This window comes from Pristiophorus japonicus, chromosome 13 (assembly GCF_044704955.1).
Source record: "Pristiophorus japonicus isolate sPriJap1 chromosome 13, sPriJap1.hap1, whole genome shotgun sequence".
NCBI classification, from domain to species: domain Eukaryota; kingdom Metazoa; phylum Chordata; class Chondrichthyes; family Pristiophoridae; genus Pristiophorus; species Pristiophorus japonicus.
In genome coordinates this window covers 118,138,412-118,156,635 of record NC_091989.1, presented here as the reverse complement: position 1 = coordinate 118,156,635, position 18,224 = coordinate 118,138,412, and the positions used below count along the sequence as shown (strand labels likewise).

The 18,224-nt window shown below is 48.7% G+C and overlaps 1 protein-coding gene across 1 annotated transcript in view; it reads left to right on the top strand.

Moving 5' to 3' along the window:
- LOC139278260 (tubulin polymerization-promoting protein family member 3-like) overlaps positions 1 to 18,224 on the top strand; it is a 47,016-nt gene that overhangs the window by 8,480 nt on the left and 20,312 nt on the right. The gene's annotated exons all lie outside the window — the stretch shown is intronic.

The window sequence follows — 18,224 nt, the reverse complement described above, 5'->3', positions numbered from 1 at the left end:
TGGTCGGGATCTATTGGCCAACAGGAGGCGTGATAAGCAGCTTTGTAGGGAACCCCCTTGGATTCTGAACATCCCCTGTTTGATTATCTGCACTGCTCGTTCCACCTGGCCGTTTGAGGCCGACTTGAACGGTTCCATTCTGACATGGTTGATAACATTTCCTGCCATGAAGTCCTGAACTTCAATGCTTGTAAACCACGGGCCATTGCCACTGACCAAGACGTCCGGTAGACCATGGGTGGCGAACATTGCCCTTAGACTTTCTACCGTGGCAGAGGATGTGCTTGAATTAAGAATGTCACACTCGATCCATTTGGAGTAGGCGTCTACTACAACAAAAAACATTTTTCCCATGAAAGGACCTGCGTAGTCCACATGGGTGCGTGGGCCAGGACCAGGGGCTAAGGGGGGCTTCCCTGGGCGCATTGCCCAGCTGGGCACACGTGTTGCACCTGCGAACACAAAGTTCTAGATCTGCGTCTATCCCTGGCCACCAAATGTGTGACCTGGTAATTGCCTTCATCATGACAATGCCCGGGTGCTCATTGTGGAGTTCTCTGATGAACACCTCTCTGCCCATTTGGGGCATGACTACACGGTTTCCCCACAGTAGGCAATCGGCCTGAATCGAGAGTTCATCCCTGCGCCTGTGAAATGGTTTAAATTCCTCAGGGCATGCCCCGTACGTGACTGCCCAGTCCCCATTCAGGACACATTTCTTGACTAGAGACAATAGCGGGGTCTCTATTTGTCCAGACTTTAATCTGACGGGCTGTCACAGGTGAGCCTTCGCTTCCGAAAGCTTCAACAGCCATGACCATCTCAGCAGCATGCTCGGTAGCCCCCTCAGTGGTGGCTAGTGGGAGCCTGCTGAGTGCATCGGTGCAGTTTTCAGTGCCGGGTCTGTGCCGAATTGTATAGTCATAGGCGGCTAATGTGAGTGCCCACCTCTGTATGCAGGCCGATGCATTTGCATTTATGCCTTGTCGGCCAAAAGGGACGTTAAGGATTTGTGATCTATCTCCAGCTCAAATTTCCAGCCAAACAGGTACTGGTGCATTTTTTTTTACTGCATATACACATGCAAGCGTTTCCTTTTCTACCATCCCATAGCCCCTTTCTGCCTGGGACAGATTTCTGGAGGCATAAGCTACCGGCTGTAACTGACCCTTGACATTAACATGCTGCAACACACACCCGACCCCATAGGACGACGCATCGCACATTAAAACAAGTTTCTTACATGGGTCATATAGCGTTAACAGATTGTTGCAGCATAACAAATTGTGTGCTCTATCAAAAGCCCTTTCCTGGCTGTCCCCCCAGACCCAATCATGACATTTACGTAGGAGCACGTGTCGCGGCTCTAACAGTGTGCTCAATTTGGGAAGAAAGTTACCAAAATAGTTCAGGAGCCCCAGGAACGAACGCAGCTCCGTCATGTTGCGGGGTCTGTGTGCTCTCTGGATCGCTTCCGTTTTGGTTGCAGTGGGTCTGATCCCGTCTGCTGCTACCCTCATCCTCAGGAATTCTACCTCTGGAGCTAGGAAGACGCATTTCGCCTTTTTCAGTCGCAGACCTACCCGGTCCAGTCTGCATAGCACCTCCTCCAGGTTGTGGAGGTTGTTCTTCAGTATCGCGACCCGTGATGAGGATGTCGTCTTGAAAAACCACTGTCCTGGGAATCGATTTGAGGAGGCTTTCCATATTTCGTTGAAAGATCGCGGCAGCCGAGTGAATCCCGAACGGACATCTGTTGTACTCAAACAACCCCTTGTGTGTCATGATGGTGGTCAGCTTCTTCGACTCACTCGCCAGCTCCTGGGTCATGTAAGCTTGAGGTCAGGTCCAATTTTTTAAAAATTTGCCACTGGATAGCGTCGCAAAAAGGTCCTCCACTCTCGGTAGCGGGTACTGGTCTTAGAGTGGCACACGATTGATGGTGGCCTTGTAATCACCACGTATCCTGACCGACCCATCTGCCTTGAGCATCGGCACAATCGGGCTCGCCCAGTCACTGAATTCGACTGGCGAGATGATGCCTTCCCTCAGCAGGCGGTCCAATTAGCCTTCTATCTTTTCCCGCATTACATACGGCACCGCTCTGACCTTGTGGTGTACTGGCCTGGCATCCGGGTTTATGTGAATCACTACCTTGGTCCCCATGAAAGTGCCAATGCCAGATTGAAATAATGAGTCACATTTGTCCAGGACCTGTGAGCATGATACTCGCTCCACAGAAGAAATTGCATTGACATCACCCCATTTCCAGTTCATGACAGCAAGCCAACTCCTCGCCAGTTGTGTGGGACCATCCCCCGGGACAATCCAGAGTGACAATCTGTTCTCCGAATCTTTGTGGGTCACGACTACCATGGCACTGCCTAGCACCGGAATGATCTCCTTTGTGTATGTCCGTAGCTGTGCGTCAATCGACAATAATTTTGGCCTCCTGGCCTTGGACGCCCACAACTTGTCGAACTGTTTGATACTCAATCAGGGACTGGCTGGTCCCTGTGTCTAGCTCCATTGCTACTGGGATGCCACTGAGGAGCACTTTCATCATTATCGGTAGCGTCCTAGTGTATGAACTGTATATGTGCTCCACATGAACTCGTTGAACTTCAGCTTTCAGTGATTTCCCCCAGTGTTCATTTGGCCTCGTCGGGCTTACATCGGGCCCGTCCTCCTCGTACATCAACCTGGCTGCAGGCTTCCTGCACATAAGCGCCAAGTGACCGCTGACATTGCAATTTCTGCAGGTATATTGCTGATAACTACAAGCTCTGGCTGGGGTTTTGCCTCCACATCTCCAACATGAGCCGTTGTTGGAAACAAAGTGTCCATTACCAGTCGATCGTCTCTGACTGTCTCTGTAACTGTCCTTAAACGCACCATTAACAGGTGTTAATGGTCCCATTACTGGCCGCATTGTCCCTTGCGATGGCATGAATCGCTTTTCAGCAAGCCATTGTCTCTGTTGAATTCCCCCTTTGGGTTCAACTACATGCTCGGGCATGTCCGATTGCCCCTGCCTGCCTGGAGAACTGTGTCCCGCGTTAACAATGTTGACTCCTTGTCCATTTGCTGCATTTAAACCAAGATTTTTGTCAAACATCATTCTGGTCTCTTCCTCCCTTGAGATAAATGTCTGGGCCATCAAAGCCGCCGTTTCCAGGGTCAAGTCTTTGGTCTCAATCAGTTTCCTGAAAACCCCAGCGTGCCCGATGTCCTCAATAAAAAATGTCTCGCAGCATCTCCGCTCTGCATGCATCTGGGAACTTACTTATGGCTCTCCAGTCACCGGAGGTCTGCCACGAAGTCTGGAACGCTTTGCCCTTCTCGCCGCGGTGCGTGTAAAACCGGTGTCTCGCCATGTGCATGCTGCTCGCTGGTTTAAAGTGTTCCCTGATCAACTTACTGAGCCTTTCAAAAGTCTTGTCCGCTGGCTTGAACCTTTGCTATACTGCCTTAATAGCAAGTACGTCTTTCCTCAGATTAGGAGACCAAAACTGAACCCTGGCCCTGCATTAATTTTGGTCTGACTGTGCAACACCCAGTGTGTGGTTCTGAGGGGCCTTTAGTGTTGAGAGCCTGCACATCAGATCTGTGCTAAGTTCATTAGGATTTAAAGTTTTATTTAAATTAAAGTTGGCCCCATAATGTGTGAGGAAGCCCTTAACGATGCTCCAAACACTCCACACCAATATAAAATGCCCGCTGAATGTGTCTCATATGTCGGATTCATTGTCCGAAAAGTGACATCTATTTTCCACCAGTTCCAAGTAGGTACTGTATTTTTTTCTATGGATTTCAGGGTATCATTGCTGTTTGCCTAGTGGCCTGTTTAGCTGTTTAGCTCCATAAAGCTGCACTTCAGCTGCTGTCCCTCTTTTTCCCCAGACTATTTCATTTCCCGGCGTATTTATCTGAGCATCCCTCTATATTTGCTGTTTGCGGTTGGTGAGGACGACGATCAGGGAATTCAGAAGGAACTTCTTTACCCAGAGAGTGGTGAGAATGTGGAACTCTCTTCCACAGGGAGTGGTTGAAGGGAATTTTATAGATGCATTTAAGGGGCAGTTAGATAGGGGTATATAAGGGAGAAGGGAATAGAGGGTTATGCTGATAGAATTAGATGAGGAAAGATGGAAGGACGCTGGAGAATAAACACTGGCATGGACTGATTGGGCCGAATGGCCTGTTTCAGTGATATCCTATCTAATCCTATGTAATCCTATGAAATCTGCCACCTGCTGCAGCCACAACTGCAACCTCAGAGCAGGGCGAGGGCCGCATTTCCAGTGGCTGTGAAGGTGACTGGCCATGATCTTTTACGCATCGGGCTCCTTTCAAGCTGGAGCTGAAGATATTGGCAACATCTCACAGTTTGCCGTCCACTATTGCTTAAGGGAGGTCAGTGAAGCTCTCTGTTCCAAGAGAGCTGCATTTCATTCTCCCTTGCCAGAGAGCAGCAGGCGGAGCGAGCCTCCGGCTTCGAGAGGATTGCAGGCTTCTCCATGGTGCAGGGTGTCATTGACTGCACGCATGTCGCTTTGTGGGCGCTGCATGTCAACTCTGAGAAGTACTGCAACTGAAAGGGATTCCACTCCCTCAACGTCCAGCTGGTGAGCAACCAATTCGTGCAGGTCAATGCCTGGTATCTGGTGACAGTCATGGTGCCTTCATTCTGTGGCATCTGCATCGACAAACCAAAGGGTGACTACTGGGTGACGAGGGCTATCCATTGATAACATTACTCAGGACGCTGATGTGCAACCCAAGCACATGTGGGCGACATGCATAAAACAATAGCCATGCTGCCGGATGAAATGTTATAGAGCACACCATTGGCATGCTGAAACAATGGGCTACAAATTCAGGGGCTTAGTGCCAGCAGTTACCAATAGATTTGGGGAATAAAATGGCGGTGCAGCACTTCCGCCTATTGCCCGCCGGTCCCACGGTGGCCGCCATTTTCAACTGGACGGCATCACTGCCGATATCCATGCTCACGAAAATTACGTAGATTATGCAAATCGTGACGTCAGTGAGTGTGCACCCAATCTGTCATTTTCAACTTCACTATTCGACTTACCTTAAGTGCCTTAAGTGCAATCAACTGAGCAAGCATTGACAAGCAAAAAAAAAGGAGGCTTGAGCCATGGTATTTAAAGGAATCATCAGTAACAACTTGCACCTGACAAGTTTCTGCAGTTTGACGAGCTCTGCAACTTTCTACAACTCCAGCAGCTTTATAAATTTCTTTCAAGGTTCAAAGGTAACAGGAAGTGTTGTTGCAAGTGGAGAATGCCTTCATTCTTATTTAAAGGCTTCTGCTCACACCATTTGCTCACGCACATGTACTGGCAGTCCCTCTCACACGTGAGTATCTTTGGGAGAGGGAGCAAAGGCAGCGAAGAAGAGAAGATGCTCGCAGGAGGAGGAGGAGGGCCAGAAGGGTTCTCAACAGGAGGCCTTACCCACCTAGGATGCTCTAAGAGCACTTTTCTTACAACCACATAAGCAAGGAGCAGTGAATTAGGAGGCCCTGCTTCACCAAGGAACTGGTCACAAAACTCTGCCACCTCCTGCAACCGGACTTGCAGCATGATAGCACGGCAGCCACAGCTCTCCCAGTGGCAGTCAAGGCCACCGTGGCCTCAATTTTTTCGCCAGCGCATCCTTCCATTCTGCAGCAGGAGACATAGCTAACATCTCACAGTTCGTCCTCCATCGCTGCATCCAGGAGGTCACAGAGGCTCGCTACACCAAGGGGCTACCTTTTCTCCTCTCTGACGAGCGTGCATGTGGTTTTGCCATGATAGTGGGCTTTCCCCATGGTGCAGGGCACCATTGACTGCACACACATGGCTTTGTGGGCGCCGCATAACAATCCTGAGATCTTCTGTAACCGCAATGGCTGCCACTCACTTAATGTGCAGTTGGTGTGAGACCACGGCCAGCAATTCCTGGTGGTCAATGCCCGTTATCCTGATGCCTTCATCCCGTGTCAGTCCGGTGAGCTAGCCGACTTCCAGCCATCACACCAAACTTGTGGGTGGCTGTTTGAAGCCAAGGGCTCTCCGATGCCTTCCGCAACCCTACCACTCGTACCCCGCACTTATATAATGAGAGCCGTGCTTCCACCAGGAACACCATTAAGCAAACCATCGGGATACTAAAGCAATGGTTCCGCTGCCCCTCCAGTACTCAGCGGAATGGGTGTCCCATTTCATGGTGGTCTGCTGCACGCTTCACAACTTGGCCATCATGAGGACGCAGCGCATGCCACTAGGGATTGCAGGACCATCTCAGGAGGAGGAGGACAAGGGGGAAGAAGAGGAAGATGAGGAAAAGGAAGAGGATGAGGAAAAAGGGAGGAGGCAAGCAGCCAATCCCCCTTCCAGATGGGCTGAGCATGCACTCCTCATCAAACTACAATTCCAATGAATGAAACCCCAGATCCCCGTTGCTCACCACATCCCCATCCAACCATCTCTTTGTCATGGAATATCACAGCATCCTCCTGGGCATAATGCTGAAATAAGAGCCACCACAAAAGACTTCAAACAAAATTATTACATTTATCAACAATCAATTTACACATACATTATCAACTAATCCCTTAGTGCCTGTCATTCAGGTGCCCTTTCCTAGTCTGGTTCTCCTACGAAGTGCTCCTCCAGTGGTTGCAGCATGGCTGGTGTAAGGCTGCTGAGTTTCCATGGGGGAGACTTTGCAGGGTGACCTCGAGCAGCTCTGGACCTAGAAGAGCTGACTGTAGACTGCACCACCTCAGCATGGGTGGCAGCAGTCTGAGCTGGCTGGCTGACAGACAGCGGCAAGGGCAATGGGGGAGTGATAGTGGTGGAAACAGGAATCCCGTCATCCTGAGAGAGGACAGCAGGGTCCAACTCCACAGATCCATTGCCACTCCCCTGGGGCACGCCTCAGCATTCCTAGCAATATGTTGCAGCACAGATTGCTGGATTGCTGCAACACCCTGCAAGCCCCAGTCGACACTCGTAAACCCACTATGATGGCAGCAGTCTGAGCTTGCGTGGTGGCTTCCGTCTGTGTTGCAATGGTGGCCATAACATCCCTCACCACAACCCCCCACCATCCACTACTGATCACCTCCCCATGTCATGGCAATAAGGACTTGGGAAAGGCTTAGCGGGGAGTGTTGTTATGTACGCATGTTAATGTACGTACTGTAACACTAGATTACTGAATGTACCTTCACCCTGTATATACCTTACCTGTACCACCAGAGGGTGCTGCTGCTGGAGACCTAAGGATCACCTGTATACTGCAGGTAACCCAGTATAAAAGGGAGCTCATCTCTTGGTGTCCTCACTCTAGGAGCTGCAATAAAGGACTAAGGCCACGACTGTTCAAGTACTATACCTGATACATCCTTACTATACAGTATAAATGCACATGAGGCCCATGCTTGAGAGAAGGTCAGTCTGTGACCTGTCCTTTATTCCATAGCACTCAAGTGATGAAGGTGGGTGGACCTTCCCCTTTTATACCTGAAGGTCCAGGTTAGGAGTGTCTCCCAAAAGTTCACCACCTAGTGGTCATTGTTCTCACAGTGTACAACTTAGGTCAGTTTATACATGGGTTACAATGCTGGTTGAATATTTGACATCACCTTCCCCACCAAAGTCTTATTGGGATCACAGGTTGAGTCTCTCTGGTGTTTTACGCTCTCTTATAGAGCGCCTGAGTTGGGGCTCCGGTTGTTGGGCGCTGACCTGAGTGTCTGCTGTTTGCGCTGCCTCAGGCATGTCCGGACTGCCCACAGTGATTGGGCTCTCCTCCCTTTGGTTCCGGTGTTCAGTCACCTGTGGTGGAGTGAACTCTGTTTCGTGTTCTTCCTCTGCTTCTTCGATGGGTTTGCTGAACCTCCTTTTTATTTGATCCACGTGTTTGCAGCAGATTTGTCCATTGGTAAGTTTAACTGCCAGAATCCTATTCCCCTCTTTTGCAATCATGGTGCCTGCGAGCCATTTGGGCCCTGCAGCGTAGTTGAGGACAAAGACATGGTCATTGGCATCAATACATCGCGCCCTCGCATTCCTGTCATGGTAGTCACATTGTGACTGGCGCCTGCTCTCGACAATTTCTTTCATGATATAAGGGATAACCTGGTTTTGAGCGTCCTTTTCATTTGCAGCTCTGCGGGTGGAACCCCTGTGAGCGAGTATGGTCGGGGTCTGTAGGCCAACAGGAAGCGTGATAAGCGGCTTTGTAGGGAACCCCCTTGGATTCTGAGCATCCCCTGTTTGATTATCTGCACTGCTCGTTCTGCCTGGCCATTTGAGGCCAGCTTGAATGGTGCCGTTCTAACATGGTTAATTCCATTGCCTGCCATGAAGTCCTGGAATTCAGTGCTTGTGAAGCACGGGCCATTGTCGCTGACCAAGATATCCGGTAGACCGTGGGCGGCGAACATTGCCCGTAGACTTTCTACCGTGGCAGAGGATGTGCTTGAATTTAAAATGTCACACTCGATCCATTTGGAGTAGGCTACTACAACAAAAAACATTTTTCCCTTGAAAGGACCTGCGTAGTCTACATGGATGCGTGACCAAGGCTTGGCGGGCCAGGACCAGGGGCTAAGGAGGGCTTCCCTGGGCGCATTGCCCAGCTGGGCACACGTGTTGCACCTGCGAACACAAAGTTCTAGATCTGCGTCTATCCCTGGCCACCAAATGTGTGACCTGGCAATTGCCTTCATCATGACAATGCCCGGGTGCTCATTGTGGAGTTCTCTGATGAACACCTCTCTGCCCATTTGGGGCATGACTACACGGTTTCCCCACAGTAGGCAATTGGCCTGAATCGAGAGTTCATCCCTGCGCCTGTGAAATGGTTTAAATTCCTCAGGGCATGCCCCGTACGTGACTGCCCAGTCCCCATTCAGGACACATTTCTTGACTAGAGACAATAGCGGGGTCTCTATTTGTCCAGACTTTAATCTGACAGGCTGTCACAGGTGAGCCTTCACTTCCGAAAGCTTCAACAGCCATGACCATCTCAGCAGCATGGTCGGTAGCCCCCTCAGTGGTGGCTAGTGGGAGCCTGCTGAGTGCATCGGTGCAGTTTTCAGTGCCGGGTCTGTGCCGAATTGTATAGTCATAGGCGGCTAACGTGAGTGCCCACCTCTGTATGCGGGCCGATGCGTTTGTATTTATGGCCTTGTTGTCGGCCAAAAGGGACGTTAGGGGTTTGTGATCTGTCTCCAGCTCAAATTTCCTGCCAAACCGCTACTGGTGCATTTTGTTTACCGCTTATACACATGCGAGCACCTCCTTTTCTACTATCCCAGAGCCCCTTTCTGCCTGGGACAGATTTCTGGAGGCATAAGCTACTGGCTGTAACTGACCATTGGCATTGACATGCTGCAACACACACCCGACCCCATAGGATGACGCATCACACGTTTACACAAGTTTCTGACATGGGTCATATAGCATTAACAGATTGTTGGAACATAACAAATTGCGTGCTCTATTAAAAGCCCTTTCCTGGCTGTCCCCCCAGACCCATTTGCAACCTTTGCGTAGGAACATGTGTAGCGGCTCTAACAGCGTGCTCAATTTGGGAAGAAAGTTACCAAAATAGTTCAGGAGCCCCAGGAACGAATGCAGCTCCGTCGTGTTACGGGGTCTGGGTGCTCTCTGGATCGCTTCCGTCTTGGACGCAGTGGGACTGATCCCGTCTGCTACTACCCTCATTCCCAGGAATTCTACCTCTGGAGCTAGGAAGATGCACTTCGCCTTTTTCAGTCGCAGCCCTACCCGGTCCAGTCTGCGTAGCACCTCCTCCAGGTTGTGGAGGTGTTCTTCAGTATCGCAACCCGTGATGAGGATGTCGTCTTGAAAAACCACTGTCCCTGGAATCGACTTGAGGAGGCTTTCCATATTTCATTGGTAGATTGCGGCGGCCGAGTGAATCCCGAACGGACATCTGTTATACTCAAACAACCCCTTGTGTGTCATGATGGTGGTCAGCTTCTTCAACTCACTCGCCAGCTCCTGGGTCATGTAAGGTGAGGTCAGGTCCAATTTTGAAAAAGGTTTGCCACCGGATAGCGTCGCAAAGAGGTCCTCCACTCTCGGTAGCGGGTACTGGTCTTGGAGTGACACACGATTGATGGTGGCCTTGTAATCACCACATATCCTGACCGACCCATCCGCCTTGAGCACAATCGGGCTCGCCCAGTCACTGAATTCGACTGGCGAGATGATGCCTTCCCTCAGCAGGTGGTCCAATTCACATTCTATCTTTTCCCGCATCATGTACAGCACCGCTCTGACCTTGTGGTGTACTGGCCTGGCGTCTGGATTTATGTGAATCACTACCTTGGCCAATGCCGGGTTGAAATAGTGAGTCAAATTTGCCCAGGATCTGTGAGCATGATACTCGCTCCACAGAAGAAATTGCATTGACATCGCCCCATTTCCAGTTCATGACAGCAAGCCAACTCCTGCCCAGGAGAGCGGGACCATCCCCCGGGACAATCCAGAGTGGCAACCTGTTCTCCGAATCTTTATGGGTCACGACTACCGTGGCGCTGCCTAGCACCGGAATGATCTCCTTTGTGTAAGTCCGTAGCTGTGCGTCAATCGGCGATAATTTTGGCCGCCTGGTCTTGGACGCCCACAACCTTTTGAACTGTTTGACACCCATCAGGGACTGGCTGGCCCCCGTGTCTAGCTCCATTGATACTGGGATGCCATTGAGGAGCACTTTCATCATTATCGGTGGCGTCCTGGTATATAAACTTTATACATGCTCCACATGAACTCACTGAACTTCAGCTTCCAGCGATTTCCCCCAGCGTTCATTTCTGCAATTTCTGCAGGTATTTTGCTCATCTCTGCAAACTCCGGCTGAGTGTGTGCCTCCACACCTCCAACATGAGCTGTTGTTGGAAACAAAAGGTCCCTTGCCAGTCGATCATCTCTGACTGCCTCTGTGACTGTCCTTAAGTGCGCCATTAACAGGTGTTGATGGCCCCATTACTGGCCGCATTGTCCCTTGCAATGTCGTGAATCACCGTTTAGCTAGCCATTGTCTCTGTCAAATTCCTCGTCTGGGCTTGACTTCATGTTGGGGCATGCCCAATTGCCCTTGTCTGCCTGGAGAATTGCGTGCTGCTTTAACGAATATTGATTCTCTGTCCCAACCATTTCTTAACACAGTACTTCTCGTCTGTTCTGCTAGTGGCCATGCTCGCGTGGTTTAAATCCCAGTTTCTTGTTGCCATTGATATGTCCTTACTATACAGTATAAATGCACACGAGGCCCATGCTTGAGAAAAGGTCAGTCTGTGGCCTGTCCTTTATTCCATAGCACTCAAGTGATGAAGGTGGGTGGAGCTTCCTCTTTTATACCTGAAAGTCCAGGTTAGGAGTGTCTCCCAAAAGTTCACCACTTAGTGGTTATTGTTCTCACAGTGTACAACTTAGGTCAGTTTATACATGGGTTACAATGCTGGTTGAATACATGACAATACCCTTACCTCATGGAGTCGTTATTAGAGTGCTTGCATACACAACAGATTCCTCCATGTTCCTTGATATTGCCAAGAGGCTCTCTGGCAGGCTTGCCTTTACACCTAGTAATTCGATGTGCAGGCCCATCAACCCTCTTCTGATGGCCACCTCATCGAGGTCCTCATTTAAGTCGTGTGCAGCAAAACTCACGCGCAAACTCTCCCTCCAGGGAGCTGACCCCCAAACTTCTCTACACCCGTTTCTACATTACCCTCTAAATTACACGCAGTGCCATTTTCTAAGTTGGTGTCTGGAAGTGACAGATGCAGCGACGCTGTGTCGTCGTCTTCTCCTCCCTCGCTCTTCTCCATCACCTCTGGGACATGCTGAGCTGATGCTTGACTTTGATTATCTGAAAGCGGAAAGGCACAAGAGTCAGGTTATGGTGAGAGGGGGGTGTGGAAAGCAAGCTATGCATGCATACAGCATCTGCAGCTTGTACGTGAGAAGAGATTGTGAGATGAGAAGGATTAGGAATGAGCATACTGTTGTCCCCAAGGGCTTCAGCCTCACCTGTTGCCACAGACTCCCTGACTTTCCACCTTCTCCTCCAGTTGGCTGAGGTCCTGCATGGCAGCCTGCCCCCTACCTGTCTGCTGATGCTCCTGGCGATTATGCACCACCTTGGTCAGCAAGAGAAATGGAAGCATGTGAGTGAGCATGGTGCAATGTGTTCGGGTGATGTACCTGCTATAATAGCTATCAGTGTGTGCAAGATGTGAGATGTGGGTGTTAATGTTGCAGCAGTGATAATATTGTGAAGGTGACGTGAAGCTCTGATTGTGAGGTGAGAGTGGTGATAGGTACAGATTGTTGGGAGGTGAATGCTGGGGGTGTGGTGCATTGAGCAGTGTGTGAGGCTTGTGGTGCAGATGATGGGATATGGCTTTTGCTGAAGCCTTCACTCACCTTGACCTACAGTATGAGATCATTGAACTTCTTGCAGCACTGGATCTAGGTTTAAACTAATATGGCAGGAGAATGGGAATCTATGCAGGGAGACAGATGGAAGTAAAATGGGGGCCGAAGCAAAAGGTAGAAAGGAGATAAGGAAAGGTGGAGGGCAGAGAAATCAAAGGCAAAAATCAAAAAGGGCCACATTACAACATAATTCTAAAAGGACAAAGAGTGTTAAAAAAACAAGCCTGAAGGCTCTGTGTCTCAATGCGAGGAGCATTTTAATAAGGTGGTTGAATTAACCGCGCAGATAGCTGTTAACGGATATGCTGTCATTGGGATTACGGAGACATGGCTCCAGGGTGACCAAGGCTGGGAACTCAACATCCAGGGGTATTCAACATTCAGGAAGGATAGACAGAAAGGAAAAGGAGGTGGGGTGGGTTACTGGTTAAAGAGGAGATTAACGCAATAGTAAGGAAGGATATTAGCATGGATGATGTGAAATTTGTATCGGTAGAACTGCGGAACCTCAAAGGGCAGAAAACGCTTGTGGGAGTTGTGTACAGACCACCAAACAGTGTTGTGAGGTTAGGGATGGCATCAAACAGGAATAAATGTAGAGCAGTTATCATGGGTGACTTTAATCTACATATAGATTGGGCTAACCAAACTGGTAGCAATATGGTGGAGGAGGATTTCCTGGAGTGTATTAGGGATGGTTTTCCAGACCAATATGTCAAGGAACCAACTAGAGAGCAGGCCATCCTCGACTGGGTCTTGTGTAATATGAGAGGATTAATTAGCAATCTTGTGCGAGGCCCCTTGGGGGAAGAGTGACCATAATATGGTAAATTCTTCATTAAGATGGAGAGTGACAGTTAATTCAGAGACTAGGTTCCTGAACTTCAAGAAATGTAACTTCAATGGTATGTGACGTGAATTGGCTAGGATAGACTGGTGAATGATACTTAAAGGGTTGACGGTGGATAGGTAATGGCAGACATTTAAAGATCACATGGATGAACTTCAACAATTGGACATCACTGTCTGGTGTAAAAATAAAACAGGGAAGGTGGCTCAACCGTGGCTAACAAGGGAAATTGGGGATAGTGTTAAATCCAAGGAAGAGGCATATAAGTTGGCCAGAAAAAGCAGCAAACCTGAGGACTGGGAGAAATTTAGAATTCAGCAGAGAAGGACAAAGGGTTTAATTAGGAGGGGGAAAATAGAGTATGAGAGTAAGCTTGCAGGGAACATAAAAACTGACTGCAAAAGCTTTTATAGATATGTGAAGAGAAAACGATTAGTGAAGACAAATGGAGGTCTCTTGCAGTCAGAATCAGGTGAATTTATAATGGGGAACAAAGAAATGGCAGACCAATTGAACAAATACTTTGGTTCTGTCTTCACTAAGAAAGACACAAATAACCTTCCGGAAATACTAGGGGACCGAGGGTCTAGCGAGAAGGAGGAACTGAAGGAAATCCTTATTAGTCAGGAAATTGTGTTAGGGAAATTGATGGGATTGAAGGCCGATAAATCCCCAGGGCCTGATACTCTGCATCCCAGAGTACTTAAGGAAGTGGCCCTAGAAATAGTGGATGCATTGGTGGTCATTTTCCAACATTCTATCGACTCTGGATCAGTTCCTATGTATTGGAGGTTAGCTAATGTAACCCCACTTTTTTTTAAAAAGGAGGGAGAGAATTATAGACCGGTTAGCCTGACATCAGTAGTGGGGAAAATGTTGGAATCAATTATTAAAGACGTAATAGCAGCGCATTTGGAAAGCAGTGACGGGATCGGTCCAAGTCAGCATGGATTTATGAAAGGGAAATCATGCTTGACAAATCTTCTAGAATTTTTTGAGGATGTAACTAGTAGAGTGGACAAGGGAGAACCAGTGGATGTGGTGTATTTAGACTTTAAAAAGGCTTTTGACAAGGTCCCACACAAGAGATTAGTGTGCAAAATTAAAGTACATGGTATTCGGGGTAATGTAATGTGGATAGCTAACTGGTTGGCAGACAGGAAGCAAAGAGTAGGAATAAATGGGTCCTTTTCAGAATGGCAGGCAGTGACTAGCGGGGTACCACAAGGTTCAGTGCTGGGACCCCAGCTATTTACAATATACATTAATGATTTGGGCGACGGAATTGAATGTAATGTCTCCAAGTTTGCAGATGACACTATGCTGGGTGGCAGTGTGAGCTGTGAAGAGGATGCTAAGAGGCTGCAGGGTGACTTGGACAGGTTAGGTGAGTGGGCAAATGCATGGCAGGTGCAGTATAATGTGGATAAACGTGAGGTTATCCACTTTGGTGGCAAAAACAGGGAGGCAGAATATTATCTGAATGGTGACAAATTAGGCAAAGGGAAGGTGCAACGAGACCTGGGTGTCATGGTACATCAGTCATTGAAAGTTGGCATGCAGGTAAAGCAAGCGGTGAAGAAGGCAAATGGCAAGTTGGCCTTCATAGCGAGAGGATTTGAGTATAGGGGCAGGGAGGTCTTACTGCAGTTGTACAGGGCCTTGGTGAGGCCACACCTTGAATATTGTGTACAGTTTTGGTCTCCTAATCTGAGGAAGGACATTCTTGCTATTGAGGGAGTGCAGCTAAGGTTCACCAGACTGATTCCTGGGATGGCAGGACTGACATATGAAGAAATACTGGATCGACTAGGCTTATATTTATTGGAATTTAGAATAATGAGAGGGGATCTCACAGAAACATATAAAATTCTGAAGGGATAGGACAGAATAGATGCAGGAAGAATGTTCCCGATGTTGGGGAAGTCCAGAACCAGGAGTTACAGTCTAAGGATAAGGGGTAAACCATTTAGGACCAAGATGAGGAGAAACTTCTTCACTCAGAGAATTGTGAACCTGTGGAATTCTCTACCACAGAGACCAGTTGAAGCCAGTTCATTAGATATATTCAAAAGGGAGTTAGATGTAGCCCTTATGGCTAAAGGGATCAAGGGGTATGGACAGAAAGCAGGAATGGGGTACTGAAGTTGCATGATCAACCATGATCATATTGAATGGTGGTGCAGGCTCGAAGGGCCGAATGGCCGACTCCACCTATTTTTTCTACGTTTCTATGACCTTAAGTCCACAATGCTGGCCATCACATAGTCGGCTATCTGCCCCCACAGCCCTCTGGATATAAGGTGCAATGGCTTCCTGCCGTCTTGTGAGAAGAGGACAGACAGCCTTCCCCCTCTCCATGGCCGCCTCCAGAGCCGGATTTGAGAATCTTCGGACTCTCTCCCTGTGCTGAGGCTCAGCCATTTGATTCCTGTACCGTCTGCTTCCAGGTGAAGTTCAAACCAGATTGAAAATGAGATGCTCCCCTTTAACTACTGAATAAAGCCTGTGCCAAATATGACTGAGAATTAGACTGGACCTGATATAGGCCCATTTGTTGAGCGGTAAACCAATGAGCAGTGGTGTTCTAGCTGAGATCAGCACTATAATCATGTTAAAGAGGACTGAGCACTGGTTTTGCGTACTCCCTAGACCATTTTGATTCGGCGCAGTTTAATACTGTTGGACCATGACACCGCCCATTTTCTGGCCATATCCAATTTTCAGCCCAATGTTTCCGCTGCCTGAACTACTGTGGAGGAGCCCTACAATAATCGTCAAGATTCATGACGGTCTGCTGCATGCTGCATAACCGTGCCATCATGTGGGCACAGCACCTTGAAACCAGCTATATGGCAAGCAGCAGAGCAGGAGCAGGAGGAGAAAGAGGATGGGTGGAGGCAACCTAGACAGCCCCTTTCTGGTTGGGCTGTCTGTGAATGACTCATCTGACTGTGATACCAATAAATGTAATCCTAGCTCTCCACTCACCGACAATGCCACACCTTACCTTCTGACATGTATCCTACATGATTACTGCTTGTACTATTACAAGGTGTGCCACCAGAGGGCACTGCAGTACAGGTATGGCAGGCTTCGTATAAAAGGCAGGCCACCATGTATGATCCTCACTCTGGAGTTACATTAAATGGATTAAGGTCACTACAGTTCAAGTACAACACATTGTCTCGTGGAATCATTATCAGAGCATCCGAAGACATAACAATTGGTGACGAGATTACGGACCTTCATGCGAAAATAGCTACCCTTGGTACGTTGCAGCAGTTCACCGATGGTGATGATTGGGATGCTTTTGTGAAGGGGCTCAACCATTTCTTCACAGCAAATGACCTGGCAGGCAACAATCCGGCCACACTAGCTGATAAGTGCAGAGCTATCCTGCTAACCAGTTGTGGGCCCACCATCTATGGCCTCGTCACGGATTTGCTGGCACCAGCGAAGACAATGACCAAGACATATGAGGAGCTTGTAGTGTGGATCTAAGAACAACTCAAGCCCAAAGAGAGCATCCTCACAGTCAGACACCAGTTTTATACACACCGACGGCCTGAAGGCCAGGAAATCGCAAAATATGCTGCTCAGGAGGCTGGCGGCACCATGTGATTTCGGCGACCACCTCACCGAAGCGCTGCGGGATATCTTTGTCATCGGAATGAGCCATGTGGACCTTCTTCATAAGCTACTATCAGCGGATACCACAGTCACACTGCAGAAGTCTATCTCCGTGATCCAAGCATTCATGAACTCGACCTGTGGCTCTCGGCGGATGACTCATCCTCAGGACTCAAACCCTGCAAGTTCTGTACACAGAGTGGCGCCTTTTAGAGGCTGGACTGTAGAACGTGAATCTTCTCAAGGGAGAGAGAACATGCCTCTGTGTCCCTTAACTCAGAGTCCGCCGAGGGGGGGCTAATCCACCAAAATTCTCTGGACTCTGGGGAGGTACCATCGGATTGGAAAGCAGCTAATGTAATGCCTCTGTTTAAAAAAGGGGGCAGACAAAAGGCAGGTAACTATTGGCCGGTTAGTTTAACATCTGTAGTGGGGAAAATGCTTGAAGCTATCATTAAGGAAGAAATAGCGGGACATCTAGATAGGAACAGTGCAATCAAGTAGACGCAACATGGATTCATGAAGGGGAAATCATGTTTCACTAATTTACTGGAATTCTTTGAGGATATAACGAGCATGGTGGATAGAGGTGTACCGATGGATGTGGTGTATTTAGATTTCTAAAAGGCATTCAATAAGGTGCCACACAAAAGGTTACTGCAGAAGATAAAGGTACGCGGAGTCAGAGGAAATGTATTAGCATGGATAGAGAGTTGGCTGGCTAACAGAAAGCAGAGAGTCGGGATAAATGGGTCCTTTTCGGGTTGGAAATTGGTGGTTAGTGGTGTGCCACAGGGATCGGTGCTGGGACCACAACTGTTTACAATATACATAGATGACCTGAAAGAGGGGACAGAGTGTAGTGTAACAAAATTTGCAGATGACACAAAGATTAGTGGGAAAGCGGGTTGTGTAGAGGACACAGAGAGGCTGCAAAGAGATTTAGATAGGTTAAGCAAATGGGCTAAGGTTTGGCAGATGGAATACAATGTCGGAAAATGTGAGGTCATCCACCTTGGGAAAAAAAAACAGTACAAGGGAATATTATTTGAATGGGGAGAAATTACAACATGCTGCGGTGCAGAGGGACCTGGGGGTCCTTGTGCATGAATCCCAAAAAGTTAGTTTGCAGGTGCAGCAGGTAATCAGGAAGGCGAATGGAATGTTGGCCTTCATTGCGAGAGGGATGGAGTACAAAAGCAGGGAGGTCCTGCTGCAACTGTACAGGGTATTGGTGAGGCCGC